Below are 19306 nucleotides of genomic sequence, written 5' to 3'. Positions count from 1 at the left end.
TGTTCATGATGACTATCCCACCACCTTTATCTGCTGGTTTGATGATGCGGGTAGGGTCATTTTGGAGTTTCTTGACGATTTCCCTATCTTGAAAAGAAAGGTTATTGAAATGGTTTTGGGGCTGTAATTTCTCGACTTCTGAGTATACTGCCAACTCGAAGGTACTGATCTCCACTGGCACGGTAGCAGGTGGCGGGGTGAAGTTGGATTTGAGTTTCAGCCCTGTTTCATTAGTGGTTTCTGGGTCAATGGGTTTCTCCTTGTTTTCGAAAAACGCTTTTAGCCTTAGTTTTCTAAAAAACTCGGCCAGTTCGACATGGAGTTTGAAAGTATCTAGTCGGGTGGTAGGGACAAATGACAGTCCTTTGTTCAGGACATTGGTTTCTTCATTGGTGAGGGGTACGTCAGAAAGGTTGAATACAAGGGTGCCGGTATTTGTTGGTTCAGCTATTTGCTGGGGCCCGCTTGCTCTTTGGCTTTGTTCCTTGTGTTGGCACTGACCGGGTCCTCTTCTGTTGACCACTGTGCTGGTTGAGGCGCCCACTGTACTTGCTGTGGTGGATTCCTTCTCTTGCCACGGGGTCTGCGGCCTTGGCCTAAAAAAGGATACCGTTGGTTTGGGTTGTTCTGGTAGTATGGCATCTGGCCAGGCGGGTATAAAGGTGGATATCCATAGTATGGAGGCATTGGACCGAATGGAGGAGGGCCGAAGTTCTGGAATTGCGGGGGGCCTTGCCATGGTTGTGCTTGTTGTTTCCCTCCACGGCCTCTCCCTCTGGCTTTGTAGGATCCATTGCTGGAGCCGCTAGAAATGGAACTAGTGTCTCCCGAGCTATCCGTGTTCTGGCCTCTTGTGGGTGCAGTATACGTATCGTCAGCATAGGGATAAGTTTTTAGATAGCTGAAGTTTTTTAGATCCTTTTCGAATTTTTTTATCTTGGTTTGGGTTAGGTATTCTTTGTAATCATTCATCTCCCGATTCTGATCTTCCAATTTCTTTTTGTATCCTGTCAGAGTGGTTTTGAAGTGGGTCTCAGTCGCCTGGATCTCTATTATAACTGCGTCTGAAAGGCGTTTGGCAGTTTTTATTATCAAGATGAGCCAGTCCCTGGTGCAGTGCCAGGCTATCTGAGCCCAGTCTTTCCTGAAGGTGACATCGTCAAGGAATATTCTAGGAGCGTTGGTGACAAGTAAGCCTTTAGGCGCTGTGTTGGTCCTCAGGTATTGTGCGAGGATAACGCCATGTAAAATAGTGCGTATCCTGTTACGCTTTTTCTCAGTAAGAGTGTCCCAATCTGTAGTTTGCGCTATTGTTGTTGCTGTGTTAAAATCTGCCAAGAGTGTGGGGTCATCGAGGATTTCAGTGACGTCATCCTCGGTGAATGTTAGGCCTGTGTTTTGTGCCATCTTGTATCAGTCAGGTGTCTCTCGCAGCTGCGCGCTGCCAAATATCAGCAAATCAAAAGGGAGAGAGAGGACTAGGTAAGCCAGTCCGGGTCCCCTGGTTATATGTAGAGATATCAATATAGGACTAGCTATGTTGTGTTAGTGAAAACTCAGAAGGTATATCTGTGGGCAAACCCTTAGGTTTGGTCATGAAGCCCTCACACACCAACCTGGTTGGTGTCATGCTTCATCATCGGGCCCACCACAGTGACACCGAATGTGTCCCGGGTGTGCTGCGACTCCAGATTACTGAGGAGCTGGTATTCTTACTGAGTGTGCAGTGCTGGTGAGAATGAAGGTGAAAGGTTTAAAAGCTATACAGGTGGTCCCAGTTCCCGAGGGTAAAAGGTAAATTTAATACCTGGGCCCCTGTTAGCAAGATAAAAAGGCTGTGGACGATGTGGAGTGTATTAGGAGCTCCTACGTCCTTGTGGTCTACATGTTTCAGCCAGGCCTTTTGATTAAAACTGGCTTTCCTCAGGACCAAAATGAGTATGTGTGAGTGATAATAAACTATATTAAGTGAAAATGTGTGGTAAAAAAAGTGTTGCACTCGCTAAGGTGCTGTACGTGTAAGAGGGGGATTCCCTCTGCTTTACTGTACATAGAACACAAAGACAATACAGACATACAAAGAGAATCAATGAGAATGGTATTAACCAAAACACAACATATGGCCGACTTCTGGTGTGCGTGAGCGACCTAGAACGGCAGATAACTTTGCCATGAGTGTGCCATGGCTAAGGTGAACTATGGCGGTAAAATATTAAACGCAGTGGCAGTGGTGGGCTACACAGCGAAACAAGCATAGCGTGAGGTACAGGTAAGTATGGTACATAATTCCTCACACTTGCTACTTGCTGTTAAAGCCTCATGGGTCACTTGGCAGGGAGGGAAAGAAGACCCTAAACGTTTGTAGAAGATTACAGTTAGGATGGTACCTGTGGAGAGAAATTGCTGCTTACCCAGAGCGTTGTGTAGAGATCACGTTTACTCACGGTATTTCCGATCAGCGTGTTCCTGCGACCTATCGTCCTGCTCCAGTGTCCCGAGTGAACTTTGCATGCGATGATGAAGCATGACACCAACCAGGTTGGTGTGTGAGGGCTTCATGACCAAACCTAAGGGTTTGCCCACAGATATACCTTCTGAGTTTTCACTAACACAACATAGCTAGTCCTATATTGATATCTCTACTAACAAATTTTCTGGACATGACTTCGTAAGCAATAGATCAGTAGTTCGGGACAATGGACCAACTTCTAGAGTAACTGGCTTTGATATCTCGTTTACAATAGGCTTTCCTGAAAATCCAAGGGAAACATTTCTAGAGCCTGAGAGCGGAGCCCCTGGAACCTCGTCGTGACTAATGGTAGTCCTACTTGCCCCTGTATCAATCAGAAACTTTCTGTCTTTCCCTAATACTTGACTGTGAACATAGGGACCTTCTTGATCTACAGGAATCTCGATGAGAGGCAAGCCTACCTCCCTCTCTAGGCTGTTTCATGAATACGCTTGATACTCTGGATACTCGGATTGTGCATACTGGTACATCTGCTGTGTAACATGCTGTGTTGCAGCTATAGGCTGCGGTGCTGGAACTGTCTGTTGTGCATTCTGTGGTGACTGAGGAGTCTGTGAAACTTGTTCTTGTCTAGGCGGACGTGGTCTTTCTTTAGTTTTACCAGTGGCTATATTGTGTTTCAGAACTGCACACTCGTTTATGAAATGACCTGGCTGTTTACAATAATTGCATGTCCCTTTAACGGGAGCTGCAGGATGACTGTCTTGATTCGGACCCCTCTTCTGACTGTCTTGAGGAACAGATTGTGCAACTAGTACTTTCATTTTTGTGTCTTTCATATGTCTTTTCTCGTGTTCTTGCTCTTCTCTGATTCTATTCTGGTGATACTGGAGCATTTGGAGCATCTGGGACGGGGTACTAGCTTGCCAAGTACTTTCGACTTTCAAAACTCGATTTTTAACTTGTGGACTTGAATTCTCGACTAATTTAGTAACAAAAAGATGAGGGTATGACTCGCTACTCGTCTTCAAACCACTGTTTATTATAAAACATTTCTCAAATCTAGAATAAAAATCACTAGTGTCTTCGTCTTGTTTCTGTTTACATGCTGAGATTGCATCCCAGTCTTCCTTTTTAGTGGCTAATAATCTAGGCAAAACTTGTATTAATAATTCTGGTAGTTCTTTACATTTGTCTCCAAGACCGGTACCTGGTACACGTATCTTATCTTCAGCTTCTAGAGCTGTCCAATCTATCTTTTTCTCTCCCACCTCCCAATCCTTTTCCTTGAGTTTTTCATATATGCCCGCAGGCAACAGGACTTTTAACATTTTAATAATATCTGGATACGTGTATTCTCCCATACGGAGCATGTCTTTTAATTCTCGGTGGAACCCTGCTGGATCTTTGTCGTGACAGGGAATTAATTTCTTCATCTCTAAGAGTTCCATCTTGGTAACTGGGGTGTAAACAAATACTCGTTGCATTTCACCACCCGCTGTCCTAACTGGGTGTACTTCTCGTAACGGATGCTGTCTATCTATATAAAACGGTTAACTTTCTGGAGGTGAGACATGAACAAAATGCGGATTTAGGAACGTTCTATATTTGTGGCGCTGTTCTAGAATGACACTAATTAAATCGGTGCCTAAACCTTTCCATCTATACTGGAGTAACTCGTTCAGGACATCATGTAACGGACCTGGATCAGAATGTTGACCCTCATACAGTGTAATGAGGTGCTGGATCATATACATACCCACCAGTCGCTGCTCGGCTGGGGGCAGTTTCAGAAACATTTGTGCCACTATTTCGTCTGGAAAAGTGGTAGAATCAGTAATCCATCGGACTGCTGATCGGGCTAGTTCTTGTTCATGCATGGTACTTAACTCACTATAACCGATTCGTGATTTCAGAATGTGATCGGTAGCTTGAAATACTTGTTCTAGAGAACCTCGTTCTGGTGCTGGAAGAGGAACAGTTTTCTTGTGTTCTAGGCGTAAATGTCGGTCTGGAAATCTAGATTTACCTACATACGCTATTCTGGCGGTGTTCTCGTCGTCTACCTCTTCAGTAGGAGAGTCATTTTCTTTCTCGCTTCCCAGAGCTTCTTTGCGTTGTTCGTGTAACCTTATTATTTCTTTACGTATTTTCTTGTACATACTCTCTATACTATTGAGTGTCTTGTGCTTACCCTCGGCTATATTATCACTCCACTTTGTCAGAATTTTCATTTCGGTCGGATCTTTAGTCGGGGAATCTTGTTCCCTAATTAAACAATTGATCAGAAACTTTAACAGCATGAACTGGATCTCAGATTTTCTGTGAGACATGACTTCACCAATACTTTCTGGATCTTGTCCTGTACGAATGAAACGATACATTCTGTCTAGATCTTCTTTCATATTCGGTAGGGTGTCCAAATACTCGGTCACCCGTCTTACACGTAATGAATATATAACCATACTATCATCACCTGGGACCGGATCATAACGGCATTCGGTAAGAGCTCGTCTGATATCTGCAACAGACTGATGTTTGGGCGTGCGCTGTAACGCACGTTCATGTAACTCGACTGACGTTACACGTTTGTGTGGCGGCGGGGTTCCAGGAGGACCTCCTCCCGCGGCCCCTAAGCTGGAATTGTCGACTGATACTCTTCGTGCTGGCAGAGTGACTGATGTGGCGGGAATTTGTACTACGGGCTGGACCGGGGGTACCGTAACAGGTACTGCCACAGGTGCCCCGGTGACTGGAGGACCATGAATTACATTATTTACAGGAGCTGGTGGAACAGGATTTGCATATTCTGGGACTGTGTCGTCCAAATAGGACGAGAGAAAAATATCAGCTGCGGTCGGTTTGTGACGTAGCTTGGTCGGAACTAAGGGTGGCGGAAAATTACTGGATGCCTCCGGGGTTGCTTTTGGCAAGCCCTCGGCAAGAAGAGGATACATACCCTTAATGAGGGCATTCCTCTGTCTGTCTGACTGTTCGGTTTTAACTCGTTCACCTATTTCGATTAATTCCCTTTCTTGGGCTCTTTCTATGGATTCTCTACTTAATTCTGACTTTCTGATTTCTTTTTCGGTTCTTTTATGAGATTCTTTGCGCCATAACTCGATGGCATCTTTCTGTGACTGTCTGGCTTTCTTTTTCCATAATGCTTCTTCTACTCGCATGATGCACTCGGCATCCCATGTACCCGATACGGGCCATCTATACTTTTCTTCTAACTGTTTGGTGTACTCCACCCATAAATCTAGGTATAATATGGCACTTATGCCATGCTTTTGATACATAAAATGACCTGGATTGTCCCTAGGCGGGACAGGAACTGCTTCTTCTAACAGACCTTTTCTAGTTCTTAACTGACGTAACTTTGAAAACAATGGCATGACTGGGCTGGAGTCTAGACACAATTACAATACACAATGAACACGATAATTACTGAGGGTACACCACTTTCATACCACGACATTGAAATACATGAATGACATTTAAAATAACAGTTCGGACAAAATACTACCTGGAATACTGGAAACAGAATACATGAATTTCTCGAGAACAGAACGGACTAGAACAGAAACTAGATGCACTGCTAAAACAGTACGAAGCTTACCGGTCTCATAAAGAGACACGTCAGGACCCGCATCCACCTAAGTGGACACTTCGTGTTGGATCTGTGTACCCAAACCCACGGACCAGAGACAATGTAATTGACCCTGTCTAGATACTACCCCAGCAACGGTACTCACCGGGCAGCAAGAACGGAAGGCCTCGGACTGGACTGGACTACTACGACGACGGACGGACGAACTTCGGACTTCAGTTACAGGTGGGCCTCCGGATACCTCGGACCTTGGACTCTCGGCTTGGGCTCTGGTCGGGACTCGCCGCGTTCCTCCACCGCCTCGTCTGGACGCTGGACCGCAACCTCCGTCTCCTCCGTGGGCCTGAGGGATACTTGAAGCAGAAATATCTGCACGTGGCCGGTATGGTTCCGTCACGGCTGCAGAGGATCAGGGGGCTTGCGTGGCTTCACCGGCGTGTGGGGAAAGGGCAAGTCCCTATTCGGGCGCCATTATGTGGTAAATAAATAAATAATACCTCTATTTTTGACTAGATATACAATAACAGATAGCTCAATAAATAAGAGTCAAGATTCGAGGTAGTAGGAGTTTGCAGGTTTAATACAGCATAAAGGACAGGAACAGGACAACCTGCACGGGAATAGGATGGCAGCGCTGCACGGGGCAGGGACAAAGGAATGGAATGGCTACTTTTAATAACAGTGCACAAGTATATATACTTAAACAAAATACATGGTATTCAATACAATAGGCGTAACAGTAGGCAGGGCCTATAGCAGTCGCGAGAGATAAGGCAGAAAGTAGGTGTAACAAGAGGCGTGAACAGGGCGTATACATAGACATGTGATGTAAACGTAACGGAATATGTCACAAATGGGGCGGAAACATGGAGGGGGCTACCGAAGGAGCCGGGACCTCTAACCTAGTGGTGCGCGCAAGCTGGCAATGACGTGTTACTAGGGAGAAGCTGGGGGCTATGACTTCTGAGCTAGAAGGAGAGACGAAAGTCTGGAGAGTCAGAGCGACATGTACCTAAACACTATCTAGTATCTGATGTTTAGAGAACATGTTGATAGAATCCAAAAGTTATCAGGGCAAAGGCTAACAGACACTAAGACTGGTGCATGCATTATTCTACATGTAGTGTGTGTTGAGGAATATTAAATGACCATAAATACAGTATTTCTCTTACATGGAGACGTAAAGGCTAGACCATGACGGAAACTATTGATGCGATTCAGTAGCTTAGGAATGCAGAGAAGGAGAGCTGGACTGATAACTAGGATCATAACATACTCTTGGCAGACTGGCAGGCAGAGCCAGGCCGAGCCGGGCACAGTGAGGCAGGAAGTAAGTGAAGGGTCAGGGATACAGGTGGGGGCTGTATCGCTCCTCGGAGAGGGTTCAGGAGACAGGAGCTGAATCTGAGTCCGGGCCCTTTTGAGGCCTAGAAACGTGGACTTTCAATGAAATAACGTGCACACTGAGAAACGTGGCAATGTAGCTTTACATAGGCCTAATACTCGTAGCTTTCACGAGGACTGGAAACTGGCATACTAGAGTTGGACACAACTGTAATTGCGTCTTTAATCGATCATGGGGAATACATATGCATATTAATCATGCACATATAACATAAGATGGGGAACACGTAGGGACACAGAACATGGCAAAATTTACTTTTCCACAGTATGGACAAAATATCGATGAGGTGGGGATGTTTGACATGCTCTGCTTAGAATTATTGGATTGGTTGGGTGAGGTAATTGTAATGGGTGACTTAAATTGTGTAATGCAGTATGGGATAGACTCTACTAATCCCACTGCCCATCCACAGATGCCTAAACCAGGGTGTCTATATTGAAACTTGCCAGTCTACATGGGCTGACTGATATGAAGGGTTTTGCATCCTACTAAGACAAGTTACACTTTTTACTCCTCACAAACACTCTTCAAGGATTGATATGACCTTTGCTAGGGGACATCTAATCCAGGATGCAGATAACCTCTGATCATAACCCTAAACTATTGATGCTAAGAATCACTGCCTGTGTGAATGGAGCTGCACCAGTTTATGTTCCCTTGCCACCTTCTCTCTAATTCAGATTATCAAATTCACATATCTGGGGTACTTAGGGATTTTATTAGGGTTATTACTGGCACAGACCCTTTGCAGTTTGTGTGGGATACCATGAAGGCATACATAAGGGGTATCACGCTGCAGTTTATTCCTAATAAAAAAAGGGTATGCAGGAGAGTGCAAACTGGCATTATCAGGTAATTGTGGAATAAGAACATTTGTCGTCATGTTCAAGCAATTCTAACTAGAGAGCCAGGTGAGCAAGCCTTACACCTCAAGCTAACTGAAAGTGTCTGCTCCTGAAAGGGAGACTAAGCAGCTGCCTAAGGTAGCTGGGGCCTTTACCCTGGATGGCACGGAAAGCGAGGGTGAGGGCCTTGAATTCGATTCTCCTGATTACCGGGAGGGAGTGGAACTGTTTGAGGTGAGGGTAATATGCAGGTGCATAGGTATCTTGCAGATAAGCTTGGCTGCTGTATTCTGCACTGTCTGAAGCCTTCTGATCAGATAACCTGGCATCCCCAGATAAAGACAGTTGGCATAGTCAAGGTGGGATGCCCCAAGGGCATGTACCGTGATCTTACTGCTCTCTTCTGGCAGGAAGCCTAGAAATTTACTGATCGATCTTTTTTTCCGAAGCAAGCTGCCGCAATCCAATCTGACCCCGATGTTTTTAACCGAGTCTTTAGGGGAGGGCGGGGAACCCAGTTCCCCCGGCCACCATAGACAAATCCTCACCCTTGAAGCTTGATTAAAAAATAAGACCTCTGTCTTATTGGCATACATTTTCAATCAATTTTCATTCATCCATCCTGCAATGTCTTTCAGGAAGTCTTTGAATGAGGTAAAAGCTGACATTGAGGGATCCTTGAAGGAGAACACCAGGTGGGTGTCATCCATGCAAGAGACCACCTTGACCCCTCTCCTCGAAATGAGGGCTGCCAGTGGAGCCAGGTGGATATTGAAAAGCAATGGGCTTAAGGCGGAGCCTGGGGGCACTCAGCATCTAAGTTGTTTAGCTGATGAGGTATACGGGCGGTGGAAAACTTGCTGACAGCGGACTGAAAGATAGGAAGAAATCCACTCAAGTGCCACCCCCTGAACTCCTATAAGTTTTTTACTTTCCTTCTCGAGATCTTGCAGCATGTGGGGAAGGACTTTGCCATCTAGAACAAACCATTCTCCTGAATAGAGGCCTTTAATGTGGGCGTGCTGGAGTTGTCTTTGGAGGGTTAGCTAACTGTAGACCCAGTAGAGTTAAGTGCATGATCGGGAGATCCGCACAGTTGGGGATAGAAACACAAGCGGATGTGCACTCCAGGGACATAGAGTCAAGGGGGTGTCAAGGATGTGCGGAGTGCACACCAACCCCAAGGACAGGAACATGACAGCAATTACTTTTTCTCCAATGTCTCTAGATATTCATCAGCCACAAAGTGGTACACATGGCTTCCACAGGAAGCCACTATTTTTGCACCACATTCCAAATCTGGCAAGTCATTGCTATGGCCAATTACCACTTGATAACAAAACCTGTTACCCACTGTGGCTATGTCATAAGGCCCGCCAGGCAGACAGGGCTCACGTAGAGCTTGTCAGTGCAGCACTGCTTCTCTGATTTAATTGCAGTTCTTAATTTTAGCTGGTGCTTTCCAGTGCTCTGCACCAGCACTTAATTGGTTTCTGGTGCTCTGCACTGGCACTAAATTAATAACACTGCACTTTTAACAGTCTACCACATGGTGGCTCAGCTCATACTATTTTATCAGGCGGACCAACGGTTGCTTATGAATACAATATGCATTCAAAATAACTAATACCCGCCTTCCCAGTCATTCCTTTAGCTTTGGGGCCTGGAATAATCTAAACTATTACACTTGCAGGCAAGGGAGATGGTTAGTAGTTGTTTTCGTACCGTCAATGGCAACAATGACAGGGGCAATGGGAGGTGCAAGCTGCAGAGGTCTCCTGGTCTGGGCCCTGGCACTTATTATTTTACAGATTGAGCACTGTTTAACTGAAAGCAGAAAGCACAGCTGCAATAGGGAGAAACAAGGCAGGGAAGGTAGTGGGATTGTTTAAGGATTGCTGGTAAGTTCTTTTTTCACATTTGGCACTGGGGTGGGGGAAGATGCTATGTATGGCTCCCCCATTACTCCTTTTATACAGCCGAGTAGGTATAAGCAGGGGCAGATGATTTTGGCGGGCCATACTGACAAAATTATAGATGGTTAATTGAAAGTTTTAGAAATGTTTTTCACCTCAGGTTTCTAAATGACAATACAGACAACTTGAGCTTTCCTCTCTTGTCTATCTGATGTTACTAGAACTCCTTGGAGAAAAACATCCCAATAAATCACAGTTACACATCTATAATTATACATTTAACACTTTTCAACCAAGCAATGGAAGTCACGTCTGGTAGTCCTAAAACATACTGAGAGTTTATTTACAGGGGATTTATCCGGATTTTGATCATGAAATTCAAGGGCTTCTTATGAACTTTACCAATTCATGATCAATGCCTTTCCCACCAAAATGTAATAACAATGGTATTGAGGCTGTGGTGTTGAATTAATGACAACAAGCTTTTTCGAAAAGTTCTAAAGTGGGGCAATTATCTTTACCTCTCATTTCTTACTAATGTTGATCATTGTGCAGTGCCTCTCTGGATATAAAACAATTCCGCTTTTTTGTACTTCTCAGCCTAATTACTACCTCCAATAGACTTGACACTGAGGTAGTTCAATACTGGGTCATAGATGACCAATCCTGCAAACACCTCTGCTCCTTTGTCTCACTGTCTTGGAGCAATATACAAAGACCAACCCCCAGCTCGATATGACCCAGGATACAGGCTGCAAGCACTAAATAGCTGAGAAAAGAAAATGCCAACTTTCTAAAAGTTACATTTTCAGAATTGTGACTTAAAATCCAACTTACTGTTAAGGTGGGTTTAAAATTCCAATTCTTTAGGCAGGCCTTTTTCCCCACTCTACATTTCCACTTGCTATGAAATAAAAGTTAGCTCTTATTAAATGTAATAGGCAACCCCATGTTATCCTATGGGAGAGGTAGGCCTTGCAATAGTGAAAAACAAATATGAGTTTTTCACTACCAGAACATGTGAAACTTAAAGTACATGTCCTTTTTAAATCGCATTTGATCGGACCAGAAAACTTGTCTGGATGTCACTATGTGCAGTAGTACAGATATAGACCCAAAAGTAAGATGGTTATTGTAAGAATCATGTATTAAATGTAGCATCCGTTGTGGAGCTAAATTGTTCTGGAAGCAAGTACATACAGTATTGATTGTCTATTTAACCCTGAGTCCTGATGGTGGTCTTGTGGACCGAGTTGGCCAGCTGAGACCGAAACATCAACAACTCATCCTGTTTAACATTAATAGTCACATTTTGAATTATGTTCAGTTCCACCTGGATTCTCAGAAAATTCTTATGTAAATTCATTTGATGGGCCGTTTGTTTTTGTGAAACTGATTTTGTTAGGATTGAGTATGCTGCCATAGATCCCTATATTTTATGGAGATTGTAAAGATTATCAGATTATATGGTGGCACCATTTTTTACAGTTAAACTTGTTTATTTACTGCTTGGAATTTTGGTATACACAATGTGGCTTCTACTGATGACATGTACAACTTGTTAAAACAGAATATACTTGTTTTTACTTCAATACATCTGAGTTGGTATACATGAGTCATTATTTGTAGATAGTTAATATGATCACTTTTTGTGACCAGTCAAAAGATTGTGAGAAACGTTTCCTCGGGGAACACTATTAGTGAATTAACTTTTTTTAATAAACTGCACCTTGCCCTCTGGCTGTACAGGGCCTCCCCTAAGGTTGACTTATATTTCATAAAAAGGAAAGTGTAGGTCTAGCAAAAGGTTTATTTTGTCAGGTCTATATGGCAGTTTAAAACTGCACTCACAGACTGCAATGGCAGGCCTGAGACATGTTTAAAAAAGACTTCTTAAGTGGGTGGCTTAATCAGTCTTACAAGCCTACTAGCAGCATTTATTTTACCGGCCCTTGGTATATTTAGTACCACTTCGTTAGGGACCACAAGCAAATTAAATGTGTGAATTGGGTGTAAGTTCGTTTTTTTCGTTGTTCAAAGGAGAGAGGACAAGCACTTTAGCAGTGGTTAGCAGCGCTAGAGTGTGCAGAATCCCAAAAGCCAACAAAAATGAGTTCAGAAAACAAAACAGGAGATTGAAGGCAAAAACTTTGAGGATGACCATGGCCAAGTCCACTGATTAGGATAGATACAAAGACCAGACCCCCTTCTGACAGTGCATGTCAAAGTAATTTTCCTACAAAGGAAATCGTGTTCAGCGCCTGCTTGCAGAGTACTCTAAGCAGGTAGGGGCCACACTCAAGCTCCCCTGCTGGAAAATAGTCCAGTCATTGTATTTTTCTCTGTGTAATAAGTACTAGGTTCATTACTTGTATTCCTCAATGCCTGACATGATAAATTCTTGTTTTGCAGGACATTTCGACTGCATCCACTCCAACGCAGCGGAATGAAAAAATGGCCATCAATTTTGCATTCGCTTACCGCAGATGGAAAAAAAATCGCCACTCCATAGTTAAAATATTTGTAAAATTCAACATAAAGACTGGCAACACCCAGTGTAGTAGGCAAGAACAAGATTGCATCATCAACAAATAACATGATTGCTATGACGTTTACCGCTATTCAAACTGTATCATGCTGCGTCCATCACATCATTAAAAATTAATTCGAAACTTTTTTATGCAAACAAGCATCCCTTGCTTAGGGCTTGGTTTATTGCGAAATTTGGGTCCTTTCGCCATTTTGACAAATCGCACACATGTCCAATTTTCAGAAAGCAAAGATGGCTGATAAATGATACATCAATAGACTCAGTTTTTTAAAAGCTAACGATAGGTTCTGCCTGTGTATGCTATCAAATGTTATTGTTATCTATAAAGACTGCGAAGACTGTACCCCTTTGAAGATGAACATATTGCTTTGTGCTTAATTGGTTCTAAAAAGATGCCCCACCGACCCTGCAACATTGGCAAATCAAGCGTGTGAATTAGATGTGATTTTATTGGCAGGCACCCAGATGTATTAATTACAATATAGCATATATTTTCTGTAGAGCACCAATCAGGAAGAAGCTTGATTGATCGTCTGAGGACATTGTCCTGCTTTCCTCTATACACACTGGAAAAATCTTCACCCTTTACGATAGTCTTGAGAAGGTATCAGTAGAAAAGCCACAATGTATAGGCACAACTCTGCACTGATACCCAATTTACCTCCAACTAGGGCACCCCAAATATTGCACAATATAGTCCTACACAAAAGCTAAACTCAAGCTGTAACTACTGAAGCTGCTAATAATGCAAGCTATCTCAACTCTAACAGTCTTACGACACTCCAGTGTGGTTAGTCATTGGCATCCAACATCAAAAGGGCACATCAAGGCACACGATTGTCCAAATCGGTGTAATCTTCTCTTGCAATGGCACACAGATGCCATTGGTCTGTCAGCTAAAGAATATCTAATCTTCACCTCCCAGGAACATTGTGTGTAGCTGCGAAATATGTAGCTGGGAAAAAATCCCACAATACTGAGGGTACGCCCCCGCCCCTGAAAAGCAACTGAAACAAAAAGTTTTCCCACAAATGAGAATACGAGCCAGAATCATTCAAACAAATGCGAACATGTGTATCAATAAACGTTTTACTGTTGGTAAACTGATATAGAAATGTAAAATTACCTTCATGAATGTTGGAACATTAACACCAATATTTCAGTCTATGAGTATATGTCCTAAGAAAAACGCAGTAAATAATATTAGATGCTCCATTCATAAAAAGCATATGAACTATATCTATTTACCCTACATAAAGAAAATTGGTCTTAGAAACTCTAATACAGAAAAATCGCCACGTTTTGCCACGGATTTTATTTTAGTTCATGATGGAACATGAAAGAACCATAAAGGCAACAATCAATGCAGAACAAAAGAGAGTGGGGCATTTCATGTACAAGAGTTTGGAAGTCTGAAGAAAACGCAGTTTATATCCATGATACAAGCTTTTATTAAGGAACGTCTTATGTGCTCGCAGAGTTTTTCTTTGGTCTCACTCTACAATTCACCATTGAAGCATAAATTAGGGAAATGCACGTGGGATACGTTTGTGCTCTTACTGCTCTAGGTTTAGGCACAGGAAACCTTTTGAATACAATGTAGGTAAGTTCATAAAATGTTCAAATTTCTCGTGCTAATACGTGCAAGCTTGAAATTCTTGGGTGAATATGCAGGGTTCGCGTGAGCTTCAAGCTATTGTCGAGAAGTCAGAAATCGATGACCCTGCTTTTGAACTGCACAATAATAAACACGTGTAATATTCAAGCAGGCACTGATGCCTATGCATACTTGAATTTCTTAAGGTCGCATCCCCTGCTTTGTGAGTTTACTTAAGATCTAACTTCATGGGAAAAGTACACATGTGAAATGACAATGGAACACATGATGCATTCCGACAGTACACACGGATTGAGAGTACATGAGCCAGGGCTGGGGTGCTTACTATAATTTCATACGCTGGTAGGGATTGTCTCTGGATCATGCACTTTTTGATCTATATTGCACAGCAATAAAACTAACATATCCTACTATAGTTGTTTGTAGAGATACAGCCATTTTTACTGAGTATCAAACAGGGAAACCTACAATGTATGAAAAAGGAATACCTGCCATATTTTTTTATAAACCCTAGTTTCATGTTTCATGGTTCATAGATGCAACTCAGTACTTATGCCTAAAATGCTATTTTTAACTGTTGTTCAGCAGTGAGTGTTTTGTTCTTAATAATGGCGTGTAGTAATATGTGCGGAATATGTTGTATGTACAATTCTCCAAAGTGCTGCTCTTCTCACTAAACGTCAGTGATCTTTTCTTATATGGCCTGGTACTCCCCCAAGTCCCCTTTTTTACCTTTGTTACCTACGGTCAGCCCTTGCCCGGATGGGGTCTCCCTCCCTCCTTCAAGGCAAGTATTGAGACCACACCAATTTTGGGATTTGTTGGATTAGGGGGGAGTAACCCCCCGCGGCCGTATTTATTACAAAATTAAAAAACATTATTTATTAACATTATTTACAATTACGCAGAAAGGCCAGATACATTGTTAGGCCGATTATGTCACATGGCTAACCTTAACTCTAATACAGATGACACTCCTACTGTAAATCTAACAATGAATATATACACTTTCTGCGTGTCCCCTCTAGAGCCTACGGCAAGGTCAATGACTGGCAGCCTCCTGATCCCAGCAAACTACGAGAAATTACTCCGCCGCAGTTGGCTTGCGCAGGGGGTACAGCTTATCGGACAGATACTTTCCACCGGGCCCCTCCTAGGCCCTGTGCCTTAAACTCCATAACGGGGGCTGCAGAAACTCTGCATACTTGCGCCCTGATGCGCATGCGTGTGCGGGGGTAACCACAGGCCCACTGGGAATATTTCCTCCCCCGGCCCCCGCACCCCGACAGCCTACCTACCGGCTGTCACTGCCCCTGCAGTTACATGTTTGACCGCTAAGGACCGAAGACTATGCTTACCAATTGTTAGATCTGGGGGTCTCTAGTTGGCAGGGGTAGGTACCACTGTCCAAATAGGGACCCTTGCTTCTAGTCAGGGCAAGGAGATAACCCTCTGAGATAACCCCTGCTCACCCTCTAGGTAGCTTGGCACGAGCAGTCTAGGCTAACCAGAGGCAATGCATGAAGTATTTGTACCAACACTCACAGTAACACAGTGAAAACACCACAAACTGACTCCACAACGGTTTAGAAAAATAAAGGTATTTTAATGTAAACTACACAAGACCAAAACGACAAAAATCCAACATACACAGTTCAAGAATATGGTTTCAAAAGAGTTCTTAAGGTTTGCGATAGAATTCTCTACGTTGCGATAGGATTCTCTATAGATGCATGAAAAGTTCACAGTTGCGTCACGTTTACTCACAGTACCTTTTAGTTGCAACAAAGTTCCAAAAGCAGAAGCTGGTGCGGAGGAAAACAAGCAATGCGTTGCTCCTGAGACCCTGGGGAGGCGTTTGCGACAGCCCCACTGCAGCAGCGGGCGTGTTGCGACGAATCCGGTCTGTATGGGGAGGAAGGCCACTTGTATGGATTCCGGTGCGTAGGAAGTTTGTTCTCGCAAAGGCACGATGCGACGATCTCGTAGGGGCTGCGACGATCTCCCGGGCGACGATACGCGGTCCAGCGGCGATCCTCTCTCTCGCAGCTCCTCGATGCGATGGCTCTGCGCCGATGCTCGCAGCGACGTGATGCGGTCCGCAAGCAAGCGGTGCGACGATCACACCCAGCGACGACAGGCTCTGCGACGACACTCGCAGCGATGTTCGATTTTCCCGCACTGGTCTGGTGGGTACCGCAAACGAAGGATGCGACGGCGACGATTTCGACCTTCGTAGCGGCGGGAAACTTCTCGCACTGTCGGGGATGCGCTCCGCAAGCAAGCGATGCGACACTTTTCGATTGCAAAAGTCTCTCAAGCTTAGTTTCAAGCTTCCCAGCACAGGTACAACTTCCAGAGGCCCCACAACTGGATCAAGCACTCTAGGAAGGACAGAACTCTCTTGGCAGAGTTCAGGGAAGCTGGGGGGTGAAGTCCTTTTGTTCCTGGGACTTCAGAACAGGGAGCCAGCTCTTCTCAGGCCCTTGGAGATTCCTTCAAGACAGGGGACACAGCACCACAGCAAAGCCTTCCCCTCTCCTTGGCAGCAAAGCAACAGCAGGTCAGTCCAACAGAGCAACAGCAGGACAGTCTTCCTTCTTCAGTTTCAGCTTTCTCCTTGGCAGAGGTTCCTTCTTGATTCCAGGATGATCTAATTTTCTGTTGTCAGGGGTCCTGTACTTATACCCCTAAAGTCTTTGTTCTCTCTGTGCATGTGGGCCCTGAGCCCGGTCTGAACCAGTTCTGGGTGTTTCCTGAGTACTTTGTTTTGCTGGCTTCTTCTTTCCTTTCAGAGTGAGGGGCAGGGTCGTCAGCCGCCCAGCAGGAGGTGGAGCCAGCATTGTGAAAGGCAGGCACAGCCCTATTCAGGCCCAAGTGCTAACTCCTCCCACCACTCCAGTTGCAAATGCAGTCATTCAGCCTAGGGCTGACTCAGCCAGCCTCCTGGGGAATCCCCAGCCCCTGTCACTCTCAAACCAGACAGTCAATACACAAACAGGCCCAGGCACACAGAAGGGTCAGACAAGAGAACAGCAACTTTCTAAAAGTGCTGTTCTCAAATACAGGATTTAAAAACAACGTTTCCTAAAAGATGTGTTATTAAATTCTGAGTTCCTGGATACTAGATACTTATGTCCTATCTTGTTCCTATGGGAAGAAATGCTGTTAACCACTGTAGCCAGCATCCCCCATGTTAATCTATGGAGCAAGATAGCCTTACAATAGTGAAAACGAAAATGGCTGCCATTCACTACCAGAGTCACCTGCACTAGTACATGCTCTACCTTTTACATACACTGCACCCTGCCCAGGGGGGTACCTTGGGCCTTTCCGTAGGGGTGACTGATGCACAGAAAAAGGGAAGGGTTAGGCCTGGTCAGTGGGGACACTGACCAGGAGGACATGGCAGTTTCTAAACTGCACACAGGCACTGCAGTGTCAGGCCTGAGACATCATTTTAGGGCTACTCCTGTGGGTGGCACAATCAGTGCTGCTGGCCCACTAGTAGCATTTGTCATCACCAGCCCTGGCACACCCAGTGCACTTTACTAGGGACTTCATGGTGATACAAATATGCCAAACATGTATATCCAATCAGAATAACACTTTACATAGGGAGTACTTACACTCTGGCACTGATCAGCAGTGGGAGAGTGTCCAAAGCATCTAAACCAGCAAAAACGAAATCCAGCACAGCATCAAAAATACTGGAGGTAGAGGCAAAAAGATAGGGGGAAACCACGCCAAAGATGCCAGGTCTAACACGTGTCCCCTACAGCTGAAAGTGGGGAGAACTACCCACCCTCTTCGGAGTTCTCTTCACTAAGGCGGAAAAACCTGGACAGACCATCAGCATTGGAGTGTTCTGTGCCAGGGCGGTGTTCCACCGTAAAGTCCATTCCCTGTAGGGAGATGGACCACCTCAACAGTTTTGGGTTCTCACCTCTCATTTGCATTAACCATCTGAGGGGCCTGTGGTCGGTCTGAACACGGAAGTGAGTCCCAAACAGGTAGGGCCTCAGCTTCTTCAGAGCCCAGACCACAGCAAAAGCTTCACTTTCGATCGCACTCCACCTCTGTTCCCTTGGGAGTAGCCTCCTACTAATGAAAGCTACCGGCTGGTCTCCATTCTCCTCAGTGACTTGTGAGAGTACTGCTCCCACACCATGCTCTGAAGCGTCTGTCTGTACTACGAACTCACTGGAAAAGTCAGGTGCCTTGAGTACCTGTGCTGTGCACATTGCAGTTTTTAGGGCATCAAAAGCAGTTTGGCAGGCGTCAGTCCAGTCAACTCTTTTGGGCAACTTCTTGGAAGTGAGTTCTGTCAAGGGGGCGACAATGGTGCCATATCCCTTGACAAACCGTCTGTAATACCCGGTGAGTCCTAAAAAGGCTCTCACCTCTGTCTGGGTCTTGGGGGGCTCCCAAGCCAGAAAGGTATCAATCTTTGCCTGTAGGGGCGCCACCTGGCCGCTCCCCACCTTGTGTCCCAAGTACACCACAGATCCCTGCCCTATCTGGCACTTGTTTGCCTTGATAGTGAGGCCTGCCCTTTGCAGAGCCTTCAACACTTCGCAGAGGTTTTTGCAAGTGTTCTTCCCACGTGGAGCTGAACACAGCAATGTCATCCAAGTATGCGGCGCTGAATTCCTCCAGCCCGGTCAGTACCTGGTTAACCAGTCTCTGGAATGTGGCTGGGGCATTCTTCAACCCAAAGGGCATGACTCGGAACTGGAAGTGCCCCTCTAGCGTTGAAAATGCTGACCTCTCTTTGGCCCCATCAGTTAAGGCAATCTGCCAGTACCCAGAAGTCAAATCAAATGTACTGAGGTACTGGACAGCTACCAACCGATCCACGAGCTCATCAGCTCTGGGGACGGGGTGT

This window comes from Lissotriton helveticus, chromosome 6 (assembly GCF_964261635.1).
Source record: "Lissotriton helveticus chromosome 6, aLisHel1.1, whole genome shotgun sequence".
NCBI lineage: Eukaryota > Metazoa > Chordata > Amphibia > Caudata > Salamandridae > Lissotriton > Lissotriton helveticus.
Note: the sequence above shows the minus strand (reverse complement) of the source record.